At 52.6% G+C, this 25588-nt stretch overlaps 1 protein-coding gene across 1 annotated transcript in view; it reads right to left on the bottom strand.

The window, feature by feature from the left end:
• Positions 1–18620, bottom strand: part of PTK2B (protein tyrosine kinase 2 beta) — a 109787-nt gene extending 91167 nt beyond the window's left edge. The window contains exon 1 of the mRNA XM_083175056.1: positions 18360–18620. The gene's annotated coding sequence lies outside the window, so the exon portion shown is untranslated. The remainder of the gene's footprint in view (positions 1–18359) is intronic.
• Positions 18621–25588: the final 6968 nt, after the last annotated feature.

Below are 25588 nucleotides of genomic sequence, written 5' to 3'. Positions count from 1 at the left end.
TGACACATTGCATTGTTCAGCTCCCCTGGTGCAAACTATTTAACCAAAGGGGAACACGTTACTTGCATTACAAAACCGCTGCCTGCAATGTTGATTCCAGCATTTATTTTACCTACAGCAATTATGATACTGTCACAACAGAAAAATAATATCCGTATCACTATCAGTGCGGTTCAGCCACAGCACTTACACAAACACTTCCAAGCAATTGTTTATCCAGCAGCTCCAATGTAACTGGCTAATAATCGGTGTGTGGGAGTCACTTGTGAGTAGAGATGAGCGGTCCGGACTCCGTGAAATCTGAACCGCTCCGAACAGTGCCCCCCAAGCCCGCCACGAACCACACTCTCGAGTTTCTAGCTTTGCTCGGAAACCCGAGTGCGGCCAAATCTTGCATCGGATTCTCACGAGATGCCGAATCTTTATAAGCTCGACGTCTTGAGAATTCGGCGCCATTTCACCCCACTCAGCGCACAGCTCGGCATTTGTTGTTTTGTAAAGACCTAAAACGTACTACTACTTGTGCAAAGTTGTGCAGGGGGTTACTTGTTCAGGGGGTTTGTGGCGTGCAGGGGGTTACTTGTTCAGGGGGTTTGTGGCATGCAGGGGGTTACTTGTTCAGGGGGTTTGTGGCATGCAGGGGGTTACTTGTTCAGGGGGTTTGTGGCATGCAGAGGGTTTGTGCAGGGGGTTTGTGGCATGCAGTGGGTTTGTGCAGGGGGTTTGTGGCATGCAGTGGGTTTGTGCAGGGGGTTTGTGGCATGCAGTGGGTTTGTGCAGGGGGTTTGTGGCATGCAGGGGGTTACTTGTTCAGGGGGTTTGTGGCATGCAGGGGGTTACTTGTTCAGGGGGTTTGTGGCATGCAGAGGGTTTGTGCAGGGGGTTTGTGGCATGCAGTGGGTTTGTGCAGGGGGTTTGTGGCATGCAGTGGGTTTGTGCAGGGGGTTTGTGGCATGCAGTGGGTTTGTGCAGGGGTTTTGTGGCATGCAGGGGGTTTGTGGCATGCAGGGGGTTTGTGGCATGCAGGGGGTTACTTGTTCAGGGGGTTTGTGGCATGCAGGGGGTTTGTGGCATGCAGGGGGTTACTTGTTCAGGGGGTTTGTGGCATGCAGGGGGTTTGTGCAGGGGGTTTGTGGCATGCAGGGGGTTACTTGTTCAGGGGGTTTGTGGCATGCAGGGGGTTTGTGGCATGCAGGGGGTTACTTGTTCAGGGGGTTTGTGGCATGCAGGGGGTTTGTGCAGGGGGTTTGCGGCATGCAGGGGGTTTGTGCAGGGGGTTTGTGAAGGAGAGTAGGTTTGTGGCGTGCAAATAGTTTGTGCAGGGAGGCTGTGTGTGTCAGTCAGTGTGTCAGTGCGTAGAGGCAGCAGTGCAGGGAGGGGGCCACTGTGATCAGCTGTGTGTGTATGATGGACCCGGCCAGTGTGATCAGCTGTGTGTGTGTGTATGATGGACCCGGCCAGTGTGATCAGCTGTGTGTGTGTGTGTATGATGGACCCGGCCAGTGTGATCAGCTGTGTGTGTGTGTATGATGGACCCGGCCAGTGTGATCAGCTGTGTGTGTATGATGGACCCGGCCAGTGTGATCAGCTGTATGTGTGTGTATGATGGACCTGGCCAGTGTGATCAGCTGTGTGTGAGTCTGATGGACCCGGCCAGTGTGATCAGCTGTGTGTGTGTGTATGATGGACCTGGCCAGTGTGATCAGCTGTGTGTGTGTATGATGGACCTGGCCAGTGTGATCAGCTGTGTGTGTCTGATGGACCCGGCCAGTGTGATCAACTGTGTATGTGTCTGATAGACCCGGCCAATGTGATCAGCTGTGTGTGTGTCTGATGGACCCGGCCAGTGTGATCAGCTGTGTGTGTGTGTCTGATGGACCCGGCCAGTGTAATCAGCTGTGTGTGTGTGTCTGATGGACCTGGCCAGTGTAATCAGCTGTGTGTGTCTGATGGACCCGGCCAGTGTGATTAGCTGTGTGTGTCTGATGGACCCAGCCAGTGTGATCAGCTGTGTGTGTGTGTATGATGGACCTGGCCAGTGTGATCAGCTGTGTGTGTGTCTGATGGACCTGGCCAGTGTGATCAGCTGTGTGTGTGTCTGATGGACCCGGCCAGTGTGATCAGCTGTGTGTGTCTGATGGACCCGGCTAGTGTGATCAGCTGTGTGTGTGTCTGATGGACCCGGTCAGTGTGATCAGCTGTGTGTGTGTCTGATGGACCCGGCCAGTGTGATCAGCTGTGTGTGTCTGATGGACCCGGCCAGTGTGATCAGCTGTGTGTGTCTGATGGACCCGGCCAGTGTGATCAGCTGTGTGTGTCTGATGGACCCGGCCAGTGTGATCAGCTGTGTGTGTGTGTCTGATGGACCCGGCCAGTGTGATCAGCTGTGTGTGTCTGATGGACCCAGCCAGTGTGATCAGCTGTGTGTGTCTGATGGACCCGGCCAGTGTAATCAGCTGTGTGTGTCTGATGGACCCGGCCAGTGTGATTAGCTGTGTGTGTCTGATGGACCCAGCCAGTGTGATCAGCTGTGTGTGTGTGTATGATGGACCTGGCCAGTGTGATCAGCTGTGTGTGTGTCTGATGGACCTGGCCAGTGTGATCAGCTGTGTGTGTGTCTGATGGACCCGGCCAGTGTGATCAGCTGTGTGTGTCTGATGGACCCGGCTAGTGTGATCAGCTGTGTGTGTGTCTAAAGGACCCGGTCAGTGTGATCAGCTGTGTGTCTGATGGACCCGGCCAGTGTGATCAGCTGTGTGTGTCTGATGGACCCGGTCAGTGTGATCAGCTGTGTGTGTGTCTGATGGACCCGGCCAGTGTGATCAGCTGTGTGTGTCTGATGGACCCGGCCAGTGTGATCAGCTGTGTGTGTCTGATGGACCCGGCCAGTGTGATCAGCTGTGTGTGTCTGATGGACCCGGCCAGTGTGATCAGCTGTGTGTGTCTGATGGACCCGGCCAGTGTGATCAGCTGTGTGCAGAGTCGGCTTTAGGCATAGGCAAACTAGGCAAGAACACACCCCTGTTTGGGCTGCGCACCGAATGTGTGCACTGTTTCTATTTAAAATATTGCGGGTAGGAGCACCAAAATGATGATTGCTATGATGAGGGTTGATGGTGCTGGGAAAGGGGAGCAGGGTCAGAGGCGGAACTAGTGGCGGTGCTAGGGGGCACCAGCCAAGATCTTGCCTAGGGCGTCATTTAGGCTAGGGCCGGCTCTGGCTGTGTGTGTGTGTGTCCGATGGACCCGGCCACTGTGATCAGCTGTGTGTCCGATGGACCCGGCCATTGTGATCAGATATGTGTATGACCGATGGACCCGGCCAGTGTGATCAGCTGTGTGTGTGTGTATGATGGACCTGGCCAGTGTGATCAGCTGTGTGTGTGTGTATGATGGACCTGGCCAGTGTGATCAGCTGTGTGTGTGTCTGATGGACCTGGCCAGTGTGATCAGCTGTGTGTGTGTCTGATGGACCCGGCCAGTGTGATCAGCTGTGTGTGTCTGATGGACCCGGCTAGTGTGATCAGCTGTGTGTGTGTCTAAAGGACCCGGTCAGTGTGATCAGCTGTGTGTCTGATGGACCCGGCCAGTGTGATCAGCTGTGTGTGTCTGATGGACCCGGTCAGTGTGATCAGCTGTGTGTGTGTCTGATGGACCCGGCCAGTGTGATCAGCTGTGTGTGTCTGATGGACCCGGCCAGTGTGATCAGCTGTGTGTGTCTGATGGACCCGGCCAGTGTGATCAGCTGTGTGTGTCTGATGGACCCGGCCAGTGTGATCAGCTGTGTGCAGAGTCGGCTTTAGGCATAGGCAAACTAGGCAAGAACACACCCCTGTTTGGGCTGCGCACCGAATGTGTGCACTGTTTCTATTTAAAATATTGCGGGTAGGAGCACCAAAATGATGATTGCTATGATGAGGGTTGATGGTGCTGGGAAAGGGGAGCAGGGTCAGAGGCGGAACTAGTGGCGGTGCTAGGGGGCACCAGCCAAGATCTTGCCTAGGGCGTCATTTAGGCTAGGGCCGGCTCTGGCTGTGTGTGTGTGTGTCCGATGGACCCGGCCACTGTGATCAGCTGTGTGTCCGATGGACCCGGCCATTGTGATCAGATATGTGTATGACCGATGGACCTGGCCAGTGTGATCAGCTGTGTGTGTCCGATGGACCCGGCCAGTGTGATAAGCTGTGTGTGTCTGATGGACCCGGCCAGTGTGATCAGCTGTGTGTGTCTGATGGACCCGGCCAATGTGATCAGCTGTGTGTGTCTGATGGACCCGGCCAGTGTGATCAGCTGTGTGTGTCTGATGGACCCGGCCAGTGTGATCAGCTGTGTGTGTCCGATGGACCCGGCCAGTGTGATCAGCTGTGTGTGTGTGTCTGATGGACCCGGCCAGTGTGATCAGCTGTGTGTGTGTGTCTGATGGACCCGGCCAGTGTGATCAGCTGTGTGTGTCTGATGGACCCGGCCAGTGTGATCAGCTGTGTGTGTCCGATGGACCCGGCCACTGTGATCAGCTGTGTGTCTGATGGACCCGGCCAGTGTGATCAGCTGTGTGTGTCTGATGGACCCGGCCAATGTGATCAGCTGTGTGTGTCTGATGGACCCGGCCAGTGTGATCAGCTGTGTATGACCGATGGACCCGGCCAGTGTGATCAGCTGTGTGTGTCCGATGGACCCGGCCAGTGTGATCAGCTGTGTGTGTGTGTATGATGGACCTGGCCAGTGTGATCAGCTGTGTGTGTCTGATGGATCCGGCCAGTGTGATCAGCTGTGTGTGTCTGATGGATCCGGCCAGTGTGATCAGCTGTGTGTGTCCGATGGACCCGGCCAGTGTGATCAGCTGTGTGTGTCTGATGAACCCAGCCAGTGTGATCAGCTGTGTGTGTGTGTGATGGACCCGGCCAGTGTGATCAGCTGTGTGTGTCTGATGAACCCAGCCAGTGTGATCAGCTGTGTGTGTCTGATGGACCCGGCCAGTGTGATCAGCTGTGTGTGTGTGTGATGGACCCGGCCAGTGTGATCAGCTGTGTGTGTCTAATGGACCCGGCCAGTGTGATCAGCTGTGTGTGTGTGTAACCCGGCCAGTGTGATCAGCTGTGTGTGTCTGATGAACCCAGCCAGTGTGATCAGCTGTGTGTGTCTGATGGACCCGGCCAGTGTGATCAGCTGTGTGTGTGTCTGATGGACCCGGCCAGTGTGATCAGCTGTGTGTGTCTGATGGACCCGGCCAGTGTGATCAGCTGTGTGTGTCTGATGAACCCAGCCAGTGTGATCAGCTGTGTGTGTGTGTGATGGACCCGGCCAGTGTGATCAGCTGTGTGTGTCTGATGAACCCAGCCAGTGTGATCAGCTGTGTGTGTCTGATGGACCCGGCCAGTGTGATCAGCTGTGTGTGTGTGTGATGGACCCGGCCAGTGTGATCAGCTGTGTGTGTCTAATGGACCCGGCCAGTGTGATCAGCTGTGTGTGTGTGTAACCCGGCCAGTGTGATCAGCTGTGTGTGTCCGATGGACCCGGCCAGTGTGATCAGCTGTGTGTGTGTCTGATGGACCCGGCCAGTGTGATCAGCTGTGTGTGTCTGATGGACCCGGCCAGTGTGATCAGCTGTGTGTGTCCGATGGACCAGGCCAGTGTGATCAGCTGTGTGTGTGTGTGACCCGTCCAGTGTGATCAGCTGTGTGTATCTGATGGACCCGGCCAGTGTGATCAGCTGTGTGTGTCCGATGGACCCGGCCAGTGTGATCAGCTGTGTGTGTCCGATGGACCCGGCCAGTGTGATCAGCTGTGTGTGTATCTGATGGACCCAACCAGTGTGATTAGCTGTGTGTGTCCGATGGACCCGGCCAGTGTGATCAGCTGTGTGTGTCTGATGGACCCGGCCAGTGTGATCAGCTGTGTGTGTCCGATGGACCCGACCAGTGTGATCAGCTGTGTGTGTGTCTGATGGACCCGGCCAGTGTGATTAGCTGTGTGTGTCGGATGGACCCGGCCAGTGTGATCAGCTGTGTGTGTCCGATGGACCCGACCAGTGTGATCAGCTGTGTGTGTGTCTGATGGACCCGGCCAGTGTGATTAGCTGTGTGTGTCCGATGGACCCGGCCAGTGTGATCAGCTGTGTGTGTGTCTGATGGACCCGGCCAGTTTGATCAGCTGTGTGTGTGTCTGATGGACCCGGCCAGTGTGATCAGCTGTGTGTGTGTCTGATGGACCCGGCCAGTGTGATCAGCTGTGTGTGTCTGATGGACCTGGCCAGTGTGATCAGCTGTGTGTGTCTGATGGACCCGGCCAGTGTGATCAGCTGTGTGTGTCCGATGGACCCGGCCAGTGTGATCAGCTGTGTGTGTGTGATGGACCCAGCCAGTGTGATCAGCTGTGTGTATCTGATGGGCCCGGCCAGTGTGATCAGCTGTGTGTGTCTGATGGGCCCGGCCAGTGTGATCAGCTGTGTGTGTCTGATGGACCCGGCCAGTGTGATCAGCTGTGTGTGTCCGATGGACCAGGCCAGTGTGATCAGCTGTGTGTGACCCGGCCAGTGTGATCAGCTGTGTGTGTATCTGATGGACCCGGCCAGTGTGATCAGCTGTGTGTGTGATGGACCCGGCCAGTGTGATCAGCTGTGTGTGTGTCTGATGGACCTGGCCAGTGTGATCAGCTGTATGTGTCTGATGGACCAGCCAGTGTGATTAGCTGTGTGCGTCTGATGGACCCGGCCAGTGTGATCAGCTGTGTGTGACTGATGGACCCGGCCAGTGTGATCAGCTGTGTGTGTGATGGACCCGGCCAGTGTGATCAGCTGTGTGTGTGTCTGATGGACCCGGCCAGTGTGATCAGCTGTGTGTGTCCGATGGACCCGGCCAGTGTGATCAGCTGTGTGTGTCTGATGGACCCGGTCAGTGTGATCAGCTGTGTGTGTCCGATGGACCCGGCCAGTGTGATCAGCTGTGTGTGTCTGATGGACCCGGTCAGTGTGATCAGCTGTGTGTGTCCGATGGACCCGGCCAGTGTGATCAGCTGTGTGTGTGTCTGATGGACCCGGCCAGTGTGATCAGCTGTGTGCGTGTCCGATGGACCCGGCCAGTGTGATCAGCTGTGTGTGACTGATGGACCCAGCCAGTGTGATCAGCTGTGTGTGTGTCCGATGGACCCGGCCAGTGTGATCAGCTGTGTGTGTCCGATGGACCCGGCCAGTGTGATCAGCTGTGTGTGTCCGATGGACCCGGCAGTGTGATCAGCTGTGTGTGTCCGATGGACCCGGCCAGTGTGATCAGCTGTGTGTGTCCGATGGACCCGGCCAGTGTTTAGTGAAACATACCCTGATAGTGCCATGATCACTCGCTCTTTCCCTGCATGCAATAACTGATCCGTGCAATGTGGTCATGTATCGCATTGTGAGTTGGGCCGATGTTATCACAGCACATCTGAGTGAGTGTTTGTGAAACCTGAGCTGCATTGTGACTCATATACAGATCTCCCTCCCACACGCTGGGGATACCCCGCTGCTACTGGCCGCAGCTTATGGGAAATCTGTCACATGTCAGCATCATGAGAGCAGAGGAGACAGACTGAGTGGGGGTAGCAGCTCTTTGTAGTATATTAGTGGTCATAAAGGGTCGACAATCAACATGCACAAGGTCGGCATGCAATGTTCGGTGTGAGTTTTTCATGTTCATGTCCATTGCAATGTCGACCATAAGGTGCCAACCTAGCTACTGTTGACCTATGGACCAATACCATACTAGCAGCCTGGGGAGAGAAATAAATAACATTCGTGTAAAATATTCCATGTCAGCCAATAATCTCTAGTTCCCTGAGACGGCCACGGGTTATACCGATCGTTCTGTGGAATGTGTCACTAGTGGACGAGCGCACCTGGCAGTTCCGGCTTCCCTGCACATCACACACCATGCTTAGTATCTCTGGGGCCGATTCCCACCCACACGCTGGGCTGAGAGTTCGTAGCCTGAGCGATTAGCGACTGACCGTGCATGCACACTGTACGCATACGTGACACGTCCCCCTGAAGGCAGTGAGCAAAGGCTCACTTACCCCAGAACATGCATGTGTTCCCCGGCTGTCAGGAGGACGGCCGCTGACATCATCACTATCTGACGTCATCACTATCTGACGTCATCACTATCTGACATCATCACTATCTGACGTCATCTGCGGCCTCCTTCTCCAAATGGCGGGGTGCATATGTTCGCCAGGGAGGCGGCTACCTGCTTGCTGGGCTCCGGAACACTCACAGCGCAGTGAATTGGTCTGAATCGGTCCCTATGTGTGTTCAATAAAAACTTACAATGTAAAATGTAGGAGATGCGCAGGTGCAGTTGACTCTGTTGTTCCAAAGTCTACTGAGCATGCTCAGGTCTCCGGGAATATGGCTCCTGAGGACATCTCTATTGTGCACGCACAGTAGCCATTTTCCCAGTGATTTTTGACACTGTGCTGCCAGACCGACGAAAAGGTGAGTAGCATTAAAGGGTGCCGGATAATGCTCCGACAGTGGGGATCCTGACAGAAAGTATCCAGACGTCGGGATCCTGACTGACGGTGCTCCAACAGGGGGGATCCCGACTCACAGTGGCTATTCTCCCCTGAGGGGTCCACTACACCCATAGAGGGAAAATAGAACCTGCAAGGGGCTTCTTTGCGCTCGTCCCTCTGTCGGAGCACCGGCAGTCGGGATCATGACTGTCTGGATCCCCACTGTCGGAGCCCCATACCACCCCTCTGGACACACTGCACCCATAGATACCCCAGTGTTTCTGTCCCAGAGAGTATGGCAGGGATATACAACATGTGGCCCTCCAGCTGCTGTGGAACTACACATTCCAGCATGTCAGGTCACAATTGTAGCATGCCCTAACAGCAAAACTGCAGCAGAGCATGCTGGGATATGTAGTTCCACAGTTGCTGGGGGACTGGATGTTGAATGTTTCAGGCCTAAGCTATAGTGTTGCTTTGCCCAGCTTTGGGTTGCCTCAAATGGGCCCAGATGCCCAGCGACCCAAGGTCGCACCGGACGCCCAGCTTCCTGTCCCCGGCCCCCTCTTGCCTGCAGCGCACTTGACTATAGTGATGTCGTGAGCGCAGGTGAGTGTCAGCAGCGTGCTCAGGACACGGCATCGGATATAAACATACCTATCAGTATGCAGTATGTCATTTACTTGTAACTTTATGCAGCTTTATAAAAAAAAAAGTAGCTTGGAACACAATTAGCATTATTACAGAAGAGATACCCAGTCACTCAGAACCAAAATGTCACCGCTTGCGATAAACGCTTCCATACATGTAAGGACAGTCGCTCGGAAAACTGCGCTGCAACCTGACATTATCACTGCATCAAAGCACCGCGCTTATCGCTCTGGCGCACACAAGATTATTTGTTTTTCCCCTAAAAAGCTTCCTCCGTGCTGGGCCGCAGTCTCACACTATCTGTGTTATTATGTACGGAGGCCAGGCGAGATATGCAGCCTGCAATCAACAGACATGTACTAAGCAACAAAGGACAACTACAGAACAGGCATCAAGTGCAAAGCATTCTGGGACCCACAAACCCGAAAGCACTGGAAAGTGGCAATAGTAAATAAATAAATATATATATTAAAGCTGAAGAGTGATAAAAAGTATGTCATCAGGTTGGCATGTTAGGGTGGGTATGACCTTCAGCGTACCACTGCTTGGGGGAGATGCTTTAAGGCTTGGAGAGAGACAAAATGGAGAAGTTTCTCATATCAACTGCTCAGCTTCTAACTGTCATTTATTTGGTATATGACCTTAGCCCTTTTGACCTATTTCACGTGTTGACCTCAGTGCTTCCTTGCCTACTTTTTGAGTCTCCTCCCTGGAGGAAGCCTAGAGAGGAGACTCTCTGCAGCACTTCCGGGGCTGTGGGCGGAGCTTGCGGTCTTTAAGCCCCGCCCCATTACGTAAATTCTACATTTTTCGTGGCTCTCCAGTGAGGGGCGGAGCTAAATGGCCCAATTTGCATAATTTAGACATGCCCCTCCCTGAAGAGCCATGTATGCCGGTATTTTACTGGCTGAGGAGGGGTCTGTGGGAGGGCTGATATGCCTGCCCAGGAATGCAGGAGGCTTGCCTACCCTTCCGGAGGGCCGGGTGCGGGACCTGAATTTCGCGACCCTCCCTGCCATTCCGGGAGGGTAAGTAAGTATTAGGGATGGCCATCGCTTCCTTTGCCATCGTTGGTTGCCATCGATGGCATCATCGATAGTGTATAAGTATGCAATGGATGACCCTTGATGTTTTTATATATTGATGGTCATCCATTTGCTTTGAAAGATTGGCCTCTGGGTCAATCAAAATACGGGGGCGGGGCTTCACAGGTGTCAAGGGCGGAGCTATGCTCAGTGTCCCAGCCCCTAGATGAAAAAAGAAAAATGAAACTATTCAGTTAAGCCTGACATCGATGGTGGCAAACCATCTGGTTCTCCCCCATCGATGTCAAAACTATTCAACATCAGCCATAAACCATCGATGTTTTGTTATCATCGATGGTCGATGGCCATCCCCAAATGCAGGAGGCTTGCCTACCCTCCTGGAGGGCCGGGTGCGGGACCTGAATTTAGCGACCCTCCCTGCCATCCCGGGAGGGTAAGTAAGTATGCCTAATGTCTTCTGACCTTCATTGTGTCCACCCTATGGCCGGTTTCACACACTCCGGCTCCTGCCAGACGGTGAAATCCCGCACGGCCAGGGAGCCGTGCCGCACACATTAGTTGTGAATGGACACTATTGTGTCCATTCACACAGGACGGCCACGGCCCGGCCGCACGGCTGCAGCCGGATCCCGCAACTGGAAGGGACGGCTGCCGGGCTGTGGCCATCCCCTCCATGATAATCTACTGTGTGCGGCACGGCTCCCTGGCCGTGCGGGATTTCACCGTCCGGCAGGAGCCGGAGTGTGTGAAACCGGCACTGGCGCTTAGAGTGTACCCAGCAGCGGTCACCTGCATAAACCTCTCTGTGTGGGAACCAGACCCAGGCAATGCTGGTGTGGCAGCCGGAGGGATTCCCCACAGTCACAGCAATCTCCCTGGAAGTGTTGCAATGTCTGACTTCGCTGAAATGCACTGGGGGCCTGAGACACTGCGAGGTGACAGCGTTATGGCAGCTCCAGCCCACATGTTCCGGGTCTTCCCAGTAAGAAGCGCAGATTCCAGGGATGCTTTCTGCTTGGCTGCCAGAGTCACATGATGTTAGGAGATGAATGAGGAGGAACCGTGTTGGTGCACGCACACATGTAACACTGCATTACCCTGACCCCCGCAGGAGGAACGTGTTTCATTATTATTTAAGAAAAGTCTAAAACAGAACATGGGGAGATGTATCAAACCTTTGGAGAGAGATAACGTGGAGAGAATTCAAAGGGCAGATGTACTAATTATTGCCGAGAGATAAAGACAACCGGCCAATCAGCTCCGATCTGTCATCTTTCAAGGGAAGGTCACGGGTGGTTCAAGGGGGGGGGGGGGGGGGTTGCGGGTGACTTCTCCGCTCGGTGAAGTCACCCTAGTGTATGGGGGCCTTAAGCCTTGAAGAAAGTTAAAGTGGACAGAGATAAAATGCCAATCAGTTCCAAACTGTCATTTTTAAACAATGCCTGTAACATGGCAGTTAGAGTTAGCAGATTGGCTGGAGAGGCTCTTTATCTCTCTCCACTTTATCATTGTCCAAGGCTAAGTACATAGACCTCTTCATGGCCTGACTGGCCATCTGGCACTTCTGACAAATGCTGATTTCTTCTTGCAAGGTGGAGGCTCCGCCTCCCGATCGGCGCAGAGAGAGAGAGGCTGGAGTCGCGGCGGGTCCGGCCACTTTCTCTGGGCACGCAAGCCGGGAGAGAAGGTGCGCGCATGCACAGTGCATGTGTGCGCGCGCTACAAAGATCTGGCACGTGCACAAATGCCAGGGCCGATTCGGCGGCCCAGTCTGTCGCTGGACCCCTTAATGACTACTGTATCTCTTTACGTCTCCCATATCTCCTGCATTAGCAAACCAATGCTGGGGATCCGTCACATCGTTCCCAGCAGGAACTGCAGACTTTCCCTGCTATCTAACGCCATCTTCAGACCCTCAGATGGGTATACGGTCGTTGGGTAGACACACTAAAGATCAACATGCATTGGGTCGACCACTAAAGGTTGACACAGCTTACGTCGATACCCCAAATAGATCGACCTGCTTAAGATCGATGTGGTTGGAAGCTCGACACAAGCAATAGGTTGTCAGTGTGTATGTTGACAGTCAACATGGGGTTTTTCACTTTTTTTTTTCAGCCGACATGTGCCGACAGGCGGTATTGCATGCCCTACCATCCACTAGGACGTTCCGGGGGAATAGAATAGTGTGCCCAGCGCAGACTGGTTGCGCAGCGCAGTTCCCTATCACACCCCCGTTAGGGCTATTTCACACGCTCCGGCTGCTGCGGGGCAGTGATACCCCGCACAGCCAGGAAGCTGTTCCGCACACAGCAGTTTACAATGGTGGGGATGGCCACAGCCCAGCAGCCGTCCCTTCCAGTGGTGGGATCCGTGGCCGTCCCCTGTGAATGGACGCAATAGTGTCCATTAACAACTACTGTGTGCGGCACGGCTTTTGGCCGTGCGGGGTTTCGCTGCCCGGCAGGAATAGTCCTTACTATATCCCTATAGCGTGTGAGAATCATTGCATGCTAGGGTAGAGGAATCGCCGTCAGCTGCTTTCAGACCAATGTAACCTTATTTAGGACTTCTCAGTCTGCACCACAGAAGCCATTGCCCAATACTGACTGATACCATCTGCAATGAGGGAAGCAGATGTCTGTGTCACAGATCTCGCTGGAACCTAAACTCCATGATTATGCTTACACTGCGAAGATGCCACTTGCCCTGTATTGCCCACGTGGTACAACTACTCCAAAGCAGCGATAAGCTTCGGAGTAGTTCTACTCCAGGGGCAACCTCCCCGCAGCCTGACGGTGTGGTAAAATAGTGCCCTATGCAGAAAGGTTTACCTAAACCGGGACAATAATGAATTACACATGTTCTGGGGCTGGTTGACTTCAAACCTGCATCTCACCTGGTTTTAATCAGCCACAGAACCTGTGTAATTGATGAGCGTCCCGGTTTAAAGGAACAGTTTGGTAAGCCTATAGAGGAAGTATGTACAATGCACGGATTAACCCTCTGCATGCCACCTCTCTGTGACTATACAGCATGACAGGAGCACCTGGGGTTATACATTCCTTACAGACAGCCAGGAAGCTGCGCACACACCCAGATCACGTTCCGGGAGCCTCGTCACATACTGCAGCCGCGGCTCAAACACTACAACAACGTGGGAATGTCACATCTCGGCTGGAATCCGGAAGACGGAACTCCATGTACACTCCCCACTAACACAATGCACATTGCAGCGCATGGAACATGTGTACGCTATAAACAGGCTTTCTATAACATGCCTTTACACTGGGAAACTCATGAATTACACAGGTTCTGGGGCTGGCCTAATTCAAGCCTGCATTTCACCTGAGATACGTTGCTGCATATATATTATTCAGAGAGGGATCTCCTGAATCCCTCCCCACCAGCCCGCACTGACACATGCACAGAGGGGCATGCATACGCAAAAAACTTATGGAAAACGCTACATTACCGCCGCCAAATGCCCACAGGGTGTCAATCACTGCGCTGGCATACGTGGTCATTCAATAATCAAATTCGGAGCCCTGTGAATTAACCTGAACTGGGCCCAATTTTGTGACATATCAGCCTGGCCTTTATTAACCCCTCACTGACATTCCTCAGTCTCATACCCCCACAATACCTGACGATTAGACCTACAGATGTGTCAAATGCAGATCTCCAGCAGACGCAGAGGTAACAGATGAGAATCCAGACCCAAAAATATACTTGTCTACTTTTGAAAACTAGTTTCAGGGAGATTATAGTTGGTAATAGAATTATGCACAGCGCCCGATTGAGTGGGCGTGTCCTGCTCCTCCCGCAGGGTGTGGCTAGTTCCATATATGGAGAGATTTTGAAAAGAGATTGTGAACATATCACTAGAATCGTGGGTGTGTACCGCCACATCTGAGAGGAATCTTGTACAATGACTATATCCAAATGTAGATTAGCCCCAAAGCAGTTAGTAAGAGATACTATACTTGGTAATGTGCTGGCAAATGGCGCTGATGATGTAAATGTATCTATCTCTCATTCTGTTTTTCCCCAAAAAGGTAACAGGATAGATAGATAGATAGATAGATAGATAGATAGATAGATAGATAGATAGATAGATAGATAGATAAGTGATATGCATTGTGCCTATATGACACCTAACTGTGTATGTTATGTAGAATATTTCCCTGTCCAGCTGGCTGTTGGGGGGTAATGCTCCTCAGCTGAGCCGACGTACCCAGAAGATATATTTATCCCACGTTCCGATGAGACATTGTAGTCAGCCAGGAAACGTTCTTTTTTTTTTTTTTAAATGATGTCAAACCTACAGCAGATAAAACGAGTGGCTCGTCTCATTCTACAGAGCGACTGCCACAGAAACCACTATTTAACCCTTTCCTGGCATTGTGGCCTGCAACACAGCACAGACCTATGGGGAATGAGACAAGCCCCTTTGGGTGCACTCAGCAGCAGCGTACACGAACATAGCATCACTGCAGGATAATAGGCATGTGTGTGACGATGCCAGGGGTGACTTGTGGCTTAGCCCGGGCATCACATCGCATCATGCCCTGTGCCCGCTTAGCATCACTGCAGGATAATAGGCATGTGTGTGACGATGCCAGGGAATAATTAGCAGGGGTGACTTGTGGCTTAGCCCGGGCATCACATCGCATCATGCCCTGTGCCCGCTTAGCAGAACTCTGGGGCTCTCGGCCCAATATATCATATTATATTTATTACACTGGCACACTACACTTAATGCAGATACTGCTGTAAGCCAAGGAAACGACACCATGAGACCTCAGCCTGTGCTACTGTGGACAAGCCGCTGGACTGTAAGCTCACCTGGCAAGTACATGTGCTATGGATAATGTGTATGCACTGTCTGTATGAGATGGAATGAAGTATCCCATGACTTTGCAGGCACCTTGCTTGTTACTGGTCCTGGTGTAACCCAGGCTGCGCAGCCAGGAAGGAGTTAATGAGAGCGCTCTGTACGTCCTTCCGCATTACTGGCACAGTTCTTGTACTTCCCCTGCACTATTTACTGTATGTACACAGATCATTCACAATATACAGGCCCGTGGCACCTGCTCAGCCTGAGAACTCTGGCTCCCTCCCTTACTATCTCAGATACATTGTCCTGTGGGGTACTAGTCACACCCCACTCTCAGGGGGAAATTTACTAAAGGAAATTTGTAAAAAAAATAGGTGTATTTGTATCCAGAAATACACTTATTTTTGACATTTACTATCCTGAAAATACGGCAATTCGTATTGGTATTCATGTGCTATCAATACCAATACGAATTGCCGTATTTTCGGGATAGTAAATGTCAAAAATAAGTGTATTTCTGGATACAAATACACCTATTTTTTTACAAATTTCCTTTAGTAAATTTCCCCCTCAGTGTCAAAGTCAGATATAGTCACATCTATACATAAGATACACCTAACTCCCTGCACCCTACCTCACTCCTGCTGCACTGTAATGGGCTGATTCACAGTGATACACAGTGATACATAGTAACATCTATACATACACCTAACTCCCCGTGCCATACCTCACTCCTGCTACACTGTAATGGGCTATCACCCTGATACCCAGTGATACATAGTAACATCTATACATACACCTAACTCCCTGCACCCTACCTCACTCCTGCTGCACTGTAATGGGCTATCACCCTGATACCCAGTGATACATAGTAACATCTATACATACACCTAACTCCCTGCACCCTACCTCACTCCTGCTGCACTGTAATGGGCTGATTCACAGTGATACACAGTGATACATAGTAACATCTATACATACACCTAACTCCCCGTGCCATACCTCACTCCTGCTACACTGTAATGGGCTATCACCCTGATACCCAGTGATACATAGTAACCTCTATACATACACCCAACTCCCCGTGCCATACCTCACTCCTGCTACACTGTAATGGGCTATCACCCTGATACACAGTGACACATAGTAACATACACCTAACTCCCCGCACCCTACCTCACTCCTGCCACACTGTAATGGGCTATCACCTTGATACACAGTGATACAAAGTAACATCTATACATACACCTAACTCCCCGCACCCTACCTCACTCCTGTTACACTGTAATGGGCTATCACCCTGATACCCAATGATACATAGTAACCTCTATACATACACCTAACTCCCCGCACCCTACCTCACTCCTGCCACACTGTAATGGGCTATCACCCTGATGCACAGTGATACATAGTAACATCTATACATACACCTAACTCCCCGCACCCTACCTCACTCCTGCTGCACTGTAATGGGCTATCACCCTGATACACAGTGATACATAGTAACATCTATACATACACCTAACTCCCCGCACCCTACCTCACTCCTGCCACACTGTAATGGGCTATCACCCTGATACCCAGTGATACACAGTAACCTCTATACATACACCTAACTCCCCGCACCCTACCTCACTCCTGCTGCACTGTAATGGGCTATCACCCTGATACCCAGTGATACACAGTAACCTCTATACATACACCTAACTCCCCGCACCCTACCTCACTCCTGCTACACTGTAATGGGCTATCACCCTGATACACAGTGATACATAGTAACATCTATACATACACCTAACTCCCTGCACCCTACCTCACTCGTGCTACACTGTAATGGGCTATCACCCTGATACACAGTGATACGTAGTAACATCTATACATACACCTAACTCCCCGCACCCTACCTCACTCCTGCCACACTGTAATGGGCTATCACCCTGATACCCAGTGATACATAGTAACATCTATACATACACCTAACTCCCCATGCCATACCTCACTCCTGCTACACTGTAATGGGCTATCACCCTGATACCCAATGATACATAGTAACATCTATACATACACCTAACTCCCCATGCCATACCTCACTCCTGTTACACTGTAATGGGCGATCACCCTGATACCCAATAATACATAGTAACCTCTATACATACACCTAACTCCCCGCACCCTACCTCACTCCTGCTACACTGTAATGGGCTATCACCCTGATACACAGTGCTACATAGTAACATCTATACATACACCTAACTCCCCATGCCATACCTCACTCCTGCTACACTGTAATGGGCGATCACCCTGATACCCAATAATACGTAGTAACCTCTATACATACACCTAACTCCCCGCACCCTACCTCACTCCTGCTACACTGTAATGGGCTATCACCCTGATACACAGTTATACGTAGTAACATCTATACATACACCTAACTCCCCGCACCCTACCTCACTCCTGCTACACTGTAATGGGCTATCACCCTGATACACAGTGATACATAGTAACATCTATACATACACCTAACTCCACATGCCATACCTCACTCCTGCCACACTGTAATGGGCGATCACCCTGATACCCAATGATACATAGTAACCTCTATACATACACCTAACTCCCCGCACCCTACCTCACTCCTGCTACACTGTAATGGGCTATCACCCTGATACCCAGTGATACATAGTAAGTAACATACACCTAACTCCCTGCACCCTACCTCACTCGTGCTACACTGTAATGGGCTATCACCCTGATACACAGTGATACGTAGTAACATCTATACATACACCTAACTCCCCGCACCCTACCTCACTCCTGCCACACTGTAATGGGCTATCACCCTGATACCCAGTGATACATAGTAACATCTATACATACACCTAACTCCCTGCACCCTACCTCACTCCTGCTACACTGTAATGGGCGATCACCCTGATACACAGTGATACATAGTAACCTCTATACATACACCTAACTCCCCGCACCCTACCTCACTCCTGCTACACTGTAATGGGCTATCACCCTGATACACAGTGATACATAGTAACATCTATACATACACCTAACTCCCCATGCCATACCTCACTCCTGCCACACTGTAATGGGCGATCACCCTGATACCCAATGATACATAGTAACCTCTATACATACACCTAACTCCCCGCACCCTACCTCACTCCTGCTGCACTGTAATAGATTATTGTTATCACTCAAAATAACACTTCCTCATATTCTTCAAAGTCATGGCAGCAGGTAACTCATGGAACTGTACTGCCAGCAGGTGCCCGGGGGCAGAGGAGATAGGGTATAACAATACACAGGTGGGCTCCTACCTGAGGTTCTGCAGCTGCTGCTCCGGCTGGGGGACGTCCTGGGCTCAGTGCTGTGTCCTCTGTGCCGCTGTGGAATGTGGTAGCAGCAGCAGGCAGGTGAGCAGCCCCAGCTCCTCCTCTGCAATGTGCCGTTGAATGGCTGCAGCCTGTCAGGTCTCCTCTCCCCCTCCTCACCGCCAGCACACACCCCTGATGGTTACTCAACACTTCCTTATCTGTGCCCTGAGCAGAGGAATGTGAGAGCTGCGGTACCAGCTAGCTAACAGGAGCTGCTGCTGCTCTCAGCCTGCTAATTGCTCTGGCAACAAAGTCAATGTGCTTTTCTGTGTCTGTCTTCCCTAGCCCCAGTCCCTGCATCTCCCAGGGAGACACGGAGCAGCAACCAGGAATGGGCAACAAGTGAGCCAAAATATGTCCTATGGCACCTAAACGGGCACAAAGAAATCCTACACGCTAAATCATTAAAGGGATCTATGTCCTAACAGCTAAAATACAGACGTGATGGGAAAATGGCAGTTAGGAGCTGGCGGGTTGGTACTTTATCTCTCTTCACCATACCGCTTTGAAGGCTAGTCTGCTACCTTCTGTGTTTGTGCATGTGTGAGAAGGAGGTGTAGTTTCACTCTCTGCCAGCAGATGGCAGTGTTTCAGAGACTCATGGACACTAGACACACACACACACACACACATACATATATATATATATATATATATATATATATATATATATATATATATGGAGTTGTGAGTATTGTGAGGCATGGGTCTGTGCGCACACGCGTGTGTGAGTATTGGAGGCATGGATGGGTGTGTGTGTGTGTGTGTGTGTGTGTGTGTAGTTGTGAGTACTGGAGGCATGGATGTGTGTGTGTGTGTGTGTAGTAGTGAGTATTGGAGGCATGCATGTGTGTGTGTGTGTAGTAGTAGTGAGTATTGGAGGCATGCATGTGTGTGTGTGTGTGTGTGTGTGTGTGTGTGTGTCTAAACCCACACAATATAGTGTGAGATGAAATGTTTAAGGGAGGAGAGGTGTGTTAGAAGAGGCGTTGTTGGTGAACTGTTATGGGGTGGTGGGTGGTACTTACATATGGTGGTGGAGAGTGACGTTTGGTGGCAGCAGGTTATGGAGAGTGTAAATAGATGTGGGGATGTGTAAGGTGAAGTAGTGTGAGGTGCATGTGTATTGCAGATGTGAGTGTAAAAAGTGAGGTTGTGTGTTTTGTGAGTGGTGTAGAGTGCAGGAGTTAATAGAGATAAAGGGTAAGTAGTGTGAAGCATGTGGCATGGAGTTGTGAGTATTGTGAGGCATGGGTCGGTGCGCGGGCGCGCGCGCGTGTGTGTGTATTGGAGGCATGGATGGGTGTGTGTGTGTGTAGTTGTGAGTATTGGAGGCATGGGTGTGTGTGTGTATAGTTGTGAGTACTGGAGGCATGGATGTGTGTGTGTGTGTGGTAGTGAGTATTAGAGGCATGCATGTGTGTGTGTGTAGTAGTGAGTATTGGAGGCATGCATGTGTGTGTGTGTGTGTAGTAGTAGTAGTGAGTATTGGAGGGATTCAGTACTGAATCCCGGCGGTCGGGATCCCGGCGTTCAAAATCCCGACGCCGGAATCCCGACAGCCAAAATGCCGAGGCCCCCACTACCCCATGGGGGGAGAGGGGTTGGTGGTGTAGTGGTATGGGGTGGTGGGATTGTACTTAGGGTCCTGTACAGTGGTGGTTTGCTGCAGCAGGTTAGTGAGAGTGCGGTAAGGGAGGAGAGGTGTGTATGAAGTGGCGTTGTTGGTGGTGTAGTGGTATTGGGTGCTGGGTGCAATAAGGCTGCTAAAGTTGTAAATGCAGCACGTACTGGGCTGCGATGGAAACCCTGGTGTGTTGAGGACTTTAGCACACCTATTATGGCACTCAGCACCCCATGGTGGGAGAGGCGTTGGTGGTGTAGTGGTATGGGGTGGTGGGATGGAAGTTTACAGTGGGGGTCAGTGGCAGCAGGGGTGAGAGTGCGGTAAGGGAGGAGAGGTGCGTTAGATGCGGGGTTGGTGGTGTAGTGGTATGGGGTGTTGGGTGCCACAGTAAATGCTGCACGTACTGGGCCTGTTTAATACTTGAGCACACCTATTATGGCACCCAGCACCCCATGGTGGGAGAGCTGTTGGTGGTGTAGTGGTATGGGGTTGTGGGATGGTAGGTCGGGTCCTGTACAGTGGTGGTCAGTGGCAGCAGGGGTGATAGTGCAGTAAGGGAGGAGAGGTGTGTTCGGTAAGGGAGGAGAGGTGCGTTAGATGCGGGGTTGGTGGTGTAGTGGTATGGGGTGGTGGGATGGTAGGTCGGGTCCTGTACAGTGGTGGTCAGTGGCAGCAGGGGTGATAGTGCAGTAAGGGAGGAGAGGTGTGTTCGAAGCGGCGTTGGTGGTGTAGTGGTATGGGGTGTTGGGTGCCATAAGCCTACTACAGTTGTAAATGCTGCATGTACTGGGGCTGTTTACTACTTTAGCACACCTATTATGGCACCCAGCACCCCATGGTGGGAGAGGCATTGTAGTGGTATGGGGTGGTGGGATGGTAGTTAGGGAGCTAATCAGTGGTGGTCAGCGTCAGCAGGGGTGACAGTGGGTAGGTACTTACTGTGAATTAGAGTGTTGGTCAGCGGCAGCAGGTCATCCACAGTGCGTCGTGAGGAGGGGCTGGAGGGTGGCGCTGGGTGGCATGATGTCCAGGACAGCATCGTGCAGCGGCAGCTGTGGGCAGCTTGAGGCAGCAGCGGCAGGTGGCAGGCTAGCGGTGCACTGTGCACCTGCGATCCGGGCGGCTGTGGGCGGGCAGTGTGTGCGGAGGCAGCCTCACATCTCGGCTGGATCTGCTCTCTGCTGCGGCGTAATGTAGCTGGCAGCGGCTGGCGGTGCGCTGTGCGGGCGGCTGTGGGCGGGCAGTGTGTGCGGAGGCAGCCTCAGCACTGCTGTCCGTCTGTGGATCCGGCCGGGTGTGGGGGGATGCGCCTTTGGACGGCGTGTAGTAAGGGGCGGGCAATGTGGGCGGAGCCAGCGAGACACAGTTCTGGCCGGGTGTGTGTGTGGGGGGGTGCGTCCTCGGACGGAGGGTATTTGTGCTGGGAGGGGCGGTGTGGGCGGCGGGAGGGGCGGTGTGGGCGGCAGAGAGAAGGTGAAGGGGGTGGGGTTGGGGGCATGCTGTGCACCCGTGGGGCAGAGGGGGTGGGGGTGTTTGCGCTGAGGGGGTTGGTGGGCGGTGACTTGCTGCAGCTGCCTGGTGTAGAAGCCAGGGCAGTGTATGACGTTGGCCAGGTCTGTGTGTATGTGGAGCCCCGCCCACCGTTAGAGACTGGGTTTGAGTGACAGATCTGGCTAAATATATAAGAGATATATATATATATATATATATATATATATATATATATATATATATATATATATAGACTTTTGGTTTGCAGGATGGCACTCTAAATAGAAAAAGTCCCGGTGCCAGGAACATAAAGTTTTAGAACATGAACAGCACTTACCCCCCTTGGTTGTAGAAGGATAGGAACCGGCACACGGGTGGATGGTGAAGAAAAGTTGATTTATTGTACAAACATGATTGCACACAACAACAGCTGTACACCTGACAGCTGTTTCAACCGTTTAAAGGGGGGTAAGTGCTGTTTATATTTATATATATATATATATAATGATAAATGTCAATTTATTATAAGAGTTATCAAAAAAGGAAAGCAGAGTCTTACTACAGCGTAGCCAGGGCTCCGACACACTCTGTAGTGCAGTACAAAGCTTGATCTGCAGGTAGGGCCTGAAAAGAACAGAATGCATGTAAATGGGGTCTGTCTATTAATGATGCTCACTGCAGCGATCAAGAATTTATTTGCACTGCATTTTACCATTATCTGGGGCTGCTGTGCCACCACCAGCCAAGGGTCACAGCGGGATGTGCTTGTGTGGCCACCAGGTTAAACATTTAATAGTATTGTTGTTTTAAAACCTGATGGCAGAACTACCAACAAGTCGGCGACTTTGGAGAGCTGACGCTTAGTAAATACAGTCAGAACCCTACAGGTCCAGACGCTAAGGAACCACTGTAAAAGGTCAAGAATAGTTATGTTCCACTGTAGGTCCTCCCTCAGGCTGGCAGTCCCAGGTAGGACGTAGTAATGTTAGGCCGCACCTCCTCCCTCAGGCTGGCAGTCCCAGGTAGGACGTAGTAATGTTAGGCCGCGCCTCCTCCCTCAGGCTGGCAGTCCCGGGTAGGACGTAGTAATGTTAGGCCGCGCCTCCTCCCTCAGGCTGGCAGTCCCGGGTAGGACGTAGTAATGTTAGGCTGCACCTCCTCCCTCAGACTGGCAGTCCCAGGTAGGACGTAGTAATGTTAGGCTGCACCTCCTCCCTCAGGCTGGCAGTCCCAGGTAGGACATAGTAATGTTAGGCCACACCTCCTCCCTCAGGCTGGCAGTCCCAGGTAGGACGTAGTAATGTTAGGCCACACCTCCTCCCTCAGGCTGGCAGTCCCAGGTAGGACATAGTAATGTTAGGCTGCGCCTCTTCCCTCAGGCTGGCAATCCCGGGTAGGATGTAGTAATGTTAGGCTGTGCCTCCTCCCTCAGGCTGGCAGTCCCAGGTAGGACATAGTAATGTTAGGCCGCGCCTCCTCCCTCAGGCTGGCAGTCCCAGGTAGGACGTAGTAATGTTAGGCTGCACCTCCTCCCTCAGGCTGGCAGTCCCAGGTAGGACGTAGTAATGTTAGGCCACACCTCCTCCCTCAGGCTGGCAGTCCCAGGTAGGACATAGTAATGTTAGGCTGCGCCTCTTCCCTCAGGCTGGCAGTCCCGGGTAGGATGTAGTAATGTTAGGCCGCACCTCCTCCCTCAGGCTGGCAGTCCCAGGTAGGGTATCGTAATGTTAGGCCGCACCTCATCCCTCAGGCATTGCAGTCCCGGGTAGGACATAGTAATGTTAGGCAGCACCTCCTCTCTCATGCTGGCAGTCCCAAGTAGAACGTAGTATTGTTAGGCCGCACGTCCTTCCTCAGGATGGCAGTCCCAGGTAGGACGTAGTAATGTTAGGCCGCACCTCCTCCCTCATGCTGGCAGTCCCAAGTAGAACGTAGTATTGTTAGGCCGCACGTCCTTCCTCAGGCTGGCAGTCCCAGGTAGGACGTAGTAATGTTAGGCAGCACGTCCTTCCTCAGGCTGGCAGTCCCGGGTAGGACGTAGTAATGTTAGGCAGCACCTCCTCCCTCAGGCTGGCAGTCCCAGGTAGGACATAGTAATGTTAGGCAGCACCTCCTCCCTCAGGCTGGCAGTCCCGGGTAGGACATAGTAATGTTAGGCCGCACCTCCTCCCTCAGGCTGGCAGTCCCGGGTAGGACATAGTAATGTTAGGCAGCACCTCCTCCCTCAGGCTGGCAGTCCCAGGTAGGACGTAGTAATGTTAGGCAGCACGTCCTTCCTCAGGCTGGCAGTCCCGGGTAGGACGTAGTAATGTTAGGCAGCACCTCCTCCCTCAGGCTGGCAGTCCCAGGTAGGACGTAGTAATGTTAGGCAGCACGTCCTTCCTCAGGCTGGCAGTCCCGGGTAGGACATTGTAATGTTAGGCAGCACCTCCTCCCTCAGGCTGGCAGTCCCAGGTAGGACGTAGTAATGTTAGGCAGCACCTCCTCCCTCAGGCTGGCAGTCCCAGGTAGGACATAGTAATGTTAGGCAGCACCTCCTCCCTCAGGCTGGCAGTCCCAGGTAGGACGTAGTAATGTTAGGCTGCACCTCCTCCCTCAGGTTGGCAGTTCCGGGTAGGACATAGTAATGTTAGGCCGCACCTCCTCCCTCAGGCTGGCAGTCCCGGGTAGGACATAGTAATGTTAGGCCGCACTTCCTCCCTCAGGCTGGCAGTCCCGGGTAGGCCATAGTAATGTTAGGCCACACCTCCTCCCTTAGGCTGGAAGTCCCAGGTAGGACGTAGTAATGTTAGGCCGCACCTCCTCCCTCAGGCTGGCAGTCCCAGGTAGGACATAGTAATGTTAGGCCGCACCTCCTCCCTCAGGCTGGCAGTCCCAGGTAGGACGTAGTAATGTTAGGCCGCGCCTCCTCCCTCAGGCTGGCAGTCCCAGGTAGGACGTAGTAATGTTAGGCCGTGCCTCCTCCCTCAGGCTGGCAGTCCCGGGTAGGATGTAGTAATTTTAGGCCGCACCTCCTCCCTCAGGCTGGCAGTCCCAAGTAGGACGTTGTAATGTTAGGCCGCACCTCCTCCCTCAGGCTGGCAGTCCCAGGTAGGACGTAGTAAAGTTAGGCCACACCTCCTCCCTCAGGCTGGCAGTCCCAGGTAGGACGTAGTAATGTTAGGCCACACCTCCTCCCTCAGGCTGGCAGTCCCGGGTAGGACATAGTAATGTTAGGCCACACCTCCTCCCTCAGGCTGGCAGTCCCAGGTAGGACGTAGTAATGTTAGGCCGCACCTCCTCCCTCAGGCTGGAAGTCCCAGGTAGGACGTAGTAATGTTAGGCCGCACCTCCTCCCCAGTGGCGTAACTATTAATTCTGCGCCCCCCTGCCGAAAATACAGGGCCCCCCCCTAGGGTAAACAAACAGCACTCACTGCCTTCTGCCGCCCGAGCATCTGTCTGCGCCGGGTCCCAGCTCTCCCGGCTACTGCTGCAGCGCTGCTAAAACAAAAAAGTGACACTCGGAAAATGGCTGCCCCCATACAGCAGACTGTTTTTAAGGTTGCTAGAGGAGGCCGCTGCATCCTCTAGCATCCTCAAAGACTGTCTGCAGTAAGGGGGCAGCCATTTTCCGAGTGTCACTTTTTTGTATTCGAAGCACTGCAGTAGCCGGGAGAGCCGGGACCCGGCGCAGACAGATGCTCGGGCGGCAGAAGGCAGTGAGTAACCATAGTCCCACAGCCCCCCGGCGCCCACACCCCCTTAGCGCCGCCCCTAATGTTAGGCCACACCCCCTCCCTCAGGCTGGCAGTCCCAGGTAGGACATAGTAATGTTAGGCCGCACCTCCTCCCTCAGGCTGGCAGTCCCAGGCAGGACGTAGTATTGTAAGGCCACACGTCCTTCCTCAGACTGACAGTCCCAGCAAGGACATAAGGGTACATTTATAAACCAGTATTTGTGGCTATACTTTATCTCTCTCCAAGACTTAGTATATAGGCATGTGGGTGATAATATACATTATTTAGGTGTAACTTCCGCCCGCTAAGTGTACACTGGTCCCTGTCTGTGATGT

The sequence above is a fragment of the Crinia signifera genome, chromosome 3 (assembly GCF_055691185.1).
Source record: "Crinia signifera chromosome 3, ASM5569118v1, whole genome shotgun sequence".
In the NCBI taxonomy this organism is placed as follows: Eukaryota; Metazoa; Chordata; class Amphibia; order Anura; family Myobatrachidae; genus Crinia; species Crinia signifera.
Note: the sequence above shows the minus strand (reverse complement) of the source record. Positions and strands in the feature narration are given on the sequence as shown.